Source organism: Crocuta crocuta, unplaced genomic scaffold, assembly GCF_008692635.1.
Source record: "Crocuta crocuta isolate KB4526 unplaced genomic scaffold, BGI_CrCroc_1.0 scaffold80, whole genome shotgun sequence".
NCBI classification, from domain to species: Eukaryota; Metazoa; Chordata; class Mammalia; order Carnivora; family Hyaenidae; genus Crocuta; species Crocuta crocuta.
This window is the reverse complement of record NW_027527559.1, coordinates 855,196-863,428: the sequence shown is the minus strand read 5'-3', so window position 1 is coordinate 863,428 and position 8,233 is coordinate 855,196. Positions and strand designations below refer to the sequence as shown.

The following is an 8,233-nucleotide window of genomic DNA, read 5'->3' as shown; positions in this document are numbered from 1 at the left end:
ACACGGCCCCTCCCCTCCCCAGCCCCGCTCTCCACCCCTGCTCCTCCGCCATCTCCCCTGCAGCTATGCAGACGTTCTGTGAGTCCTCAGACCCGTTTCTAGGCGCTCCAAACAGCTGGACGTGGATCTCGCTGAGTTCGAGGCACAAGTCTGCCCGCTCACTACTCCACCATCTTAACTGCTCCTCAAGGGCTGAGAGTTTTTAAATTTGTTTGTCCACTGATCTTCTCCAAGCACAAGGAAAAGTATCAAGTACATCATAGTTACTCAAAAAGTATATAGCGGTTAATACGTTGCTTCAGGACCACGTGCTACTGGATTGCAGGCTAAACTACAACATGAGTCAGAAAAAATGTCAGTAGGATAATGTTTATGAAAAGCTTTATGGAGAGAAAGTCCTGCAGAGCCATGAAGGAGGAAAGCCGCGTAGGGAAAAGGTGAAGAGAAGGCCCCCCAGACAAGCCAGGACAACCCCAGGACTGCCTTTGCCCGTTGGGTCAATGTCCACAGTGAGTTCTGTAATGAAAGGGATTCACATCCCTAATTTTAGAAAGAAATGAAAGAGGGGAAAAATTAAAATCAAAGAGGAGAGTACATTATGAGTTAAGTTTGTTGGTTTGTTTTTCTTTTTTTTTTTTCTGAAAAATGTATTTGGATAATAATGAGGTATCCTGAATCCACTGGGGTTTGGGACATACCTGTTGGGACTGGAATCAATTTTAGTCTCAATATATCCTTTAGGTTCATCTGCAAAATGGGGTTATTGCATGTATCTAAAGGACTGTTATGGAAATTTGTCAAGATAATGCTTTTAAATGCCCAGAAAAGACCTTGGGTCCATGGTGCACGACAAGTAAATGGTAAATGTTGCTGCTCTTTACGGAGATGCTCCTCTCTAGAGAGGGTTTTTTTTGTAAGACACCACTTTCATACACTATTTTCAGCATGCTAGTACCTAAATCCATAGTACTCCATCAGTATATAAATATATTTGATACCATTATGGTATTAGGTAAAGCCGCTTCAAAAATTTTTATTTTAGAATTAGAAATAATACACTCTAATAAGATCATGTTTTATTTACTTTAAAACATCATTAGGTATGCCTGATTAAGCTCAGTCGGTTAAGCGTCCTACTTTGGCTCAGGTCATGATCTCGTGGTTTGTGAGTTCAGGCCCCGCGTAAGACTGCTCTGACAGCTCAGAGCCTGGAGCCTGCTTCGGATTCTGTCTCCCTCTCTCTCCCACTCATGCTCTCTCTCTCTCAGAAAAATAAATGTTAAAAATAAATTTTAAACTTCATTAATTCTTTTATTTTTATGGTCTACAATGTGTTCAATAATATTTATAATGTCCATACCAGGAGACAAAACGAAGCAATAAGATCCTAAGTTAGGGGTAATGTAGCAAGTAAGTAAAATACCAGCTAGAAGCCAAGGAGTTATGTGCTCTTGTAGTCGTATGCATGTGCTCATACAGGAATGAAGGAAACAGTAATTCTGGAGGATCCCAGGGTCATAACATTTGAGCTAAGTCATGCAAGAGAATAAGGGACAAGCTCTCGCCTCATGGGCGAGTAGCCTGTGCAGTCACACAGGACGTCGTGTTCAGAATCACGGGCAGGATTTTCCATTGGAGGCAGGACTTGCTTCTCATGTGGAAAGAAGGTAAGACACCCCATCATATCCTTTCTTAATCATGTTACTTTCATGGATTAGCTAATCTCTTGTGCTGAAAATGAAAAGGAAGAAGCACAGGGAAAAATAGGGCAACCGATAGTTTCCTTTTGTTTGTCCTTACTCATCAGTTGGCAGAAGCTATAGTGTCAGTAGAATGGGTATGAGGTAAAAGCAGCTGACAGAGCCAGGGAAATAGCCAACAAAACAAAAAGATGACCTACAAAACAAGAAAAACATTGCAAACCTTGTGTCTGATAAGGGGGTTAATATCCAAAATCCATAGAGAACTCATAGTATGAAGTTGGAAAACAAAATGAATAGGCTAATTGAAAAATGAACAAAGGAATGAAGTAGACGTTTCTCCAAAGAAGATACACAGTTGGCCATCTGCTATGAGGAAAGGTGTCCAATGTCAGTAACCATCAGGGAAACGCAAATCAGAACCACAGTATGATTTCACTTCACACATTTCAAGGTGGCTAGTATCAAAACCACAAGGAAGAGTAAGTGTTGGGGAGGTTGTGGAGAGGGAGGAAGCTTTGTGCACAGCTGATGGGAATGGAAACGGCTGCAGCCACTTGGGAAATAATATGGAGGTTCTTCAAAACGTGAAAAATGGAACTGCCCTACGACCCAGCAGTTCCATTCCTGAAGGAAATAAAATCTCTATGGTGGAGAGATATCTGCACCCCCACATTCACCGCAACATTATTTACAATAGCCAAGACGTGGAAACAACCTGAGTCCATCGATAGATGAATGGATAAAGAAAGAAGTTGTGGTGTATTTATACACACACACACACACACACACTGGAATATTACTCATCCATTAAAAAAGGAAATCCTGCCATTTGTGACAACATGGATGGATGCTATGTGAAATAAGTCAGATGGAGAAAGACAAAGAGTGTATGACTTCACTTATATGTGGAATTAAAGAAACACCCGTCCAAACAAAACAAAAACAACAATCAAACTCATAGAAAAAGAGGTAAGATTTTTGATTACCAGATATGGGGACATAAGGAGGAGTAATTGGATGAAGGGCGTCAAAAGTTGCGAACTTCCAATTGTAAGATAAATACTACTGGGCATGTATTGTAACATACTGCATAATGACTATAGTCAACACTGCTGTATGGCATATTTGAAAATTCCTTAGAGAGTGAACCCTAAAAGTTCTTATCACAGAGAAGAACATGAGGTGGTAGATGTTAACTAAACTTGTATTCATTTCATGATATATGTCAGTCGTTATGCTGTGGGACGTTAACTGTCGAGACCAGCTCTGGCCGGGATCCCAGGGTCCCTGAAGGATGGATGGTGTCAGCGAGAGAGGGGTGAGAGAGGCCCGAGAGTCTTTCTGGTCACCAGGCAGGCATCTCTGCTCTGACTGGGGCTCAACTTTATTTTATAATTAGGTGTTTGGGGGATGGCACAGAAGTGGCATTTGCCTTAGACAATGATTTCTGATGACAAATTTCTTTGATATGTAAGAATTTCCTAGAACATAGATTAGTAGAAGACTCCTGCATAACCTTATCAATAGTGATTGAGGTAGGGGATTTAGGTGCTTATCTTATGGGGAAGAAAGGTATCTTTAGCATATCAGACAATGTTTTTAGCATAAAAGGGTGAAGTTACTTCTCTGTGAGCAGGGGTCAAACAGGTCTTTCAGGAAACACCTCTGCTCCCATAATCACAAAAGAAGAAGCTCCTCAATAGGTTCCTTCACAGGGAGCAATCAGCATATTCAAGGCCAGAATAAGTCACTCCAAATACTTGATAACAAATGCCTTGGGGTGGGGGGTAGGGCGAGTGTCTAGTGCTCCAGGAAGAAACAAGTGGGTGGGGTGGATATCTGCCCTTAACTCTAAATTAGGCTCTTTGTCTCAGGGCCAGACTCAAGCCCCCTTTATTATGTAAGTCTTGGATCTGCAAGGCCCTTAGGAAGAGCCTTTTAACAATCATCCACAGAGCTTTCATCTGAAATCTCTTTGGAAAAGGCAGGGACATGCCTTTCTTTATGAACAATCTGTGTGGGGAATATGGGTCTGATCTGGAATATTGTGAGGCCCAGTCAATACCCGCAGGCTCACTTCCAACATGAGCCAGTAGTAGCAGGAGATACCAGTTTTCGTTTCTCAAGTCAGGAGCTGTGCAAACGCTGCCATTTCCTCGCTGTGACTGTCATCCAGCGAGGCCGGTGCGACTCCTGGCAGTAGCTATACGGTGATGTATGCCACTTGTGTCTCAGTAAAGTTGGGGGAGGGAAATCTCAGATGACATAGTTGTGTGTAGTCTTTCCGCTCTTCTTTCAGGAGTGTAACACAGACGTGTACAAGCTACTGAATACAAATGGTGCAATTCCAGTGATCTGCATGTGAGTTAAATGTTTTCAAACTGGCTTTTCAAAACTTGCGTGTTTATATTTAAAATTAGGATTGAACAATATAAAGAATAAAACAGTGATTTTATTTTTCTTTGGTTAGGACATTAAATAGCAAATTAAAAGAAAACAAATTAAAAAAAAAAAAACAGCCATGTCAAATCCAGATGGACTGTTAAAGAAAAGAGAACGTTTTATGGATTTTAAAAGTTTTTTAATGTTTATTTATTTTTGAGAGACAGAGAAAGACAGAGCATGAGCAGGGGAGGAGCAGAGAGAGAGGGAGACACGGAATCCAATGCAGGCTCCAGGCTCCAAGCTGTCAGCACAGAGCCTGACGCAGGGCTCGAACTCATGAACAGTGAGATCCTGACCTGAGCTGAAGTCGGACGCTTAACCGACTGAGCCACCCAGAAGCCCTGAAAGTTTTATGTTTTAATGCCTGGTCACTATGCTTTCTTTTTTCCCCCGGGGCCTCCTGGTTTCATTTTCCAGCGGGCCCACAACTTAGGCACCCAGCCATGAGGAGGAGGTCCACTGACTGTCCCCCCCATCAGCTTGTGAAGAGAAGCAGGACGCGGGGCACATAAATGCTGCGCTTCCAGGAACAAACCATGCAGGTGTGTGAGGCAAGGGGCACTTGCCCAAAAGCTCACCGCACAACTCACTGTTTTGCTGGGGATCCTCCAGACTAGCCGAGAATTAAACCCCACTGTTGGATGTCAGTGAAAGTTCGATATTCAGTTGAGAAAGATTTGTCAATGTTCCAGTGATTCCTTTGGGAGGAAGCATAAGGAATGTGGTCATATTGTCCCAGGTTTTTCTGTGTTATCTCTGTTAATACTCATACACACACACACACACACACACGAGAATTTCCTGAATGTCACACTGATTTTTGATGGTAAACAGAAGTGCGGAAGTCAGGACAAATGACAGACGTGAAAAGTGAGGACCAGAGACAAGTGGGGACCCGGGAGATGAAGTAAAACTGCGTGTGTTGTTGCTCAGCCTCTAACCCGTTTCCCTGAGCCAAGCCACACTTGGATTCCCACAGTGCCGAAGTGGTCTTCCGTGGTCTGTCCAGTGGGCCATCGTGAGATGGGTGTCACACAGTCAGAAATCAGTCAGCAGTCATAGCAAGTTAATGATTATTCAACCCTGAGGATTATAAATCAAGTCGTTTTTAATTAAACAAAATTAATGATGTCAAGACACAAAGGCATTAGTGCATTTTGAAGACAAATTTCAAATGAGTGTCATATATTGAGACTTTAATTGTCAGTTTAGAAATGCTGTTGTTTTCAGATCCTTTCAGGAAAAGGCTGTTTTAGCCAGCCCTAAAACATCGATGGTTAAATTAAAGCTCTCCTTGAGAAGTAAAGAAAAGACCATCATCACCCAACTGTATAGTAGGTAGAGAATTTGAAAAGTATTTTTCTAATCAGTCCTTCACAGATGAAAGTAATTTACACTAATATATTTTTGTAGTTGATTATTTTTGCTTGAAATATGCTGCTAATGAAAACAAACAAACCAGTATTTAGCACTTACTGAGAGCCTCTTACATGCTAAACAATGTGCTAAGTGTCTAACATGATTATATTATTTAATACTCATCAACTGATTAAGTTTTTTTTTTAATTTTTTTAATGTTTTTTTTATTTATTTCTAGGAAAGAGAGAGAGCGTGAGCAGGGGAGGGTCAGAGAGAGAGGGAGTCACAGACTGAAACAGGCTCCAGGCTCTGAGCTGGCAGTCAGCACAGAGCCCGACGCGGGGCTCGAACCCACGAACCGCGAGATCATGACCTAAGCGAAAGTCGGACGCTTAACCGACTAAGCCACCCAGGCGCCCCCTGATTAAGTTTTAAGATGCTCTTTTTGTACCCATTTATACAAGAAAGACTGCAGGTAAGAGGGATCGCTCCAGTCTGCCTTTTGTATGACAAACGCTTGGGCGCCTACCCCACTGGATCCCCTCACCTCCCCGTCTACTTGCTATAAATTGTTAGGATTCCTACTCCAATTTAAAATGTCTGTGAGTATATCATTTATACACACGAAGGTGGCCCTACTGAGCGTGAGGATGACAACGTGCAAGTGTGTGTTTTAGCATTTTGTGAGCGCTCATTCGTGTGTACTGCTAAGGCACGGGCAGAAGAGGAATAAATGAACGATTGAAGCCAGGTTGTGAAGGATACAGGGAGGCCTATGAGTGCATTCTAGAACCTGAAGAATAGTAAGTTTATGGGGCGCCTGGGTGGCTCGGTGGGTTAAGCGTCCCATTTCTGATTTCTGCTCGGGTCCTGATCTCAGGGTTCAGGGGACTGAGCCCTGCATCCGGGTCTGTGCTGACAGCGTGGAGCCTGCTTGGGATTCTCTCCCTCCCTCCCTCTCTGCCTTTCCCCTGCTTCTGTGCTCCTCTCTCTCTCTCTCTCTCTCTCTCAAAAATAAATAAGCTTAAAAAAAATCAAGTTTATAACAACAATACAACGACTTGAGGACTCCTGAGGACAAAGGGCTAATGGAAAACCCTACAAATCCAAACAACAGTAAGACCACCCCTATTCGAGGTGAGGAATCCCAGATTCCTGGCTCCGTTAATTCGTTAGCCACCCCCCCCACCTTGGTCAGGTCAACCCCGAGAGAAGAAGGCCACGGCTGGCCTCACTGTGCGGTGCCAAGAACACCCAAAACCCAACGTGCTCGCTCAGGTGCTCACACTGCTGGATCCCATGTGGGGCCATCTGCCTTTCAGAGTAGGAATCAAGGGAAACAATTCAGACCGAACACACTGTCTCTCCCTGTCTCTTTAATTATGTTGTTCATTTCTCATTGGATGGAGATTTATTTAAAAATTTTAAAAAGGAAACCATATTTCTAAACTTTATGTATTCTAAAGTTTGTTTCCTGTTTTAAAGAGGCATTTTGCCCCTTACAAAATTATTTTTAAAAATGTAAATTACCCTTATTTTTATCTAGTACTTCTTGGCCTCATTTTTTCATTTAAGTATTTTTTTTTTCATCTGGGGTTTATTTTGTTCACAGGACAGAGTAGAGATTTAGCAGTATTGTTGCTTTTGGATAGCTAATTGTCACAAAATAATTTATTCAATACTCTTATCTTTTCCCCTCCCTTTTTTTAAAAAATATTTTTATTTATTTCTAGGAAAGAGAGAGAGAGAGACAGCGTGAGCAGGGGAGGGTCAGAGAGAGAGGGAGTCACAGACTGAAACAGGCTCCAGGCTCTGAGCTGGCAGTCAGCACAGAGCCCGACGCGGGGCTCGAACCCACCAACCGCGAGATCATGACCCGAGCCGAAGTCGGACGCTTAACCGACTAAGCCACCCAGGCGCCCCTCCCCTCACTTTTAAGTACCAGTTTTATCACATGCTTAATCCCTATATGATTCTGTATCTATTTATGGATAGTTCATTCAGTTCTATTGATGAGATCATCTATTCCCAGCCGGTAGCATGCTGATTTCATTATTGTAGCTTTATAACTTATTTAAATATCTGGTTGAATTAGTTCCTCATCTTTAGTCAGAAAAATTCTGAAGAAGATTTTTAAACAAGATTTACAAGATTGCTTCTTGCATTTGAATTTCAATAACCAACTTCCTCAGAGCCTTAAAAATCCTGATACATTTCATTAAATGCTGGTGTTTGTTACAGTAACACTTAAGTTGTTTCTTTTAGATTTTTATTCATGTGTATCCTTGTATAGAGATTATATCTTTGTTTTACAGTTTTGTTACTCTCTATTTAAATATTATTCCCTCTCTTCCATAGAAAAGACACACTTTTTCTTCTATAGGATTAAATATATGTGGGCTGACTGAAGATACAAGGTATATAGAGAGACATAGTGAGAAACGACCCAGTTTAGAACATCCCATTTTTTGTTTTGTGGTCAAAACAAAAACTCTCCCCACTCCTACTCCTGAGCAGAATAATGAAAAGCAACTGAGGTTTTATTTGGTAAGTTGCAAGTATCTAGTTTCTACCATGAGAATGAAGGTCGATACAGATGGAAGCCCTGAAGTAAACACATGTGTAAAATACATGCACACATCCGGGGATTTGAGATCTGAGGTAGGGCTCAGAGGGTTAAAGCCTGCATACTCCCCACCTATTCTCGGACTTACCCAAGAATAAAG

General features: G+C 42.0%; 1 protein-coding gene and 1 long non-coding RNA gene across 2 annotated transcripts in view; both read left to right on the top strand.

Annotated features, from left to right (window-relative positions):
- Positions 1-594, top strand: part of LOC144236215 (uncharacterized) — a 944-nt gene extending 350 nt beyond the window's left edge. The window contains exon 2 of the long non-coding RNA XR_013336450.1: positions 64-594. This is a non-coding gene — a long non-coding RNA (uncharacterized LOC144236215). The remainder of the gene's footprint in view (positions 1-63) is intronic.
- LOC144236384 (uncharacterized) overlaps positions 1-8,233 on the top strand; it is a 613,069-nt gene that overhangs the window by 581,935 nt on the left and 22,901 nt on the right. The window lies entirely within an intron of this gene.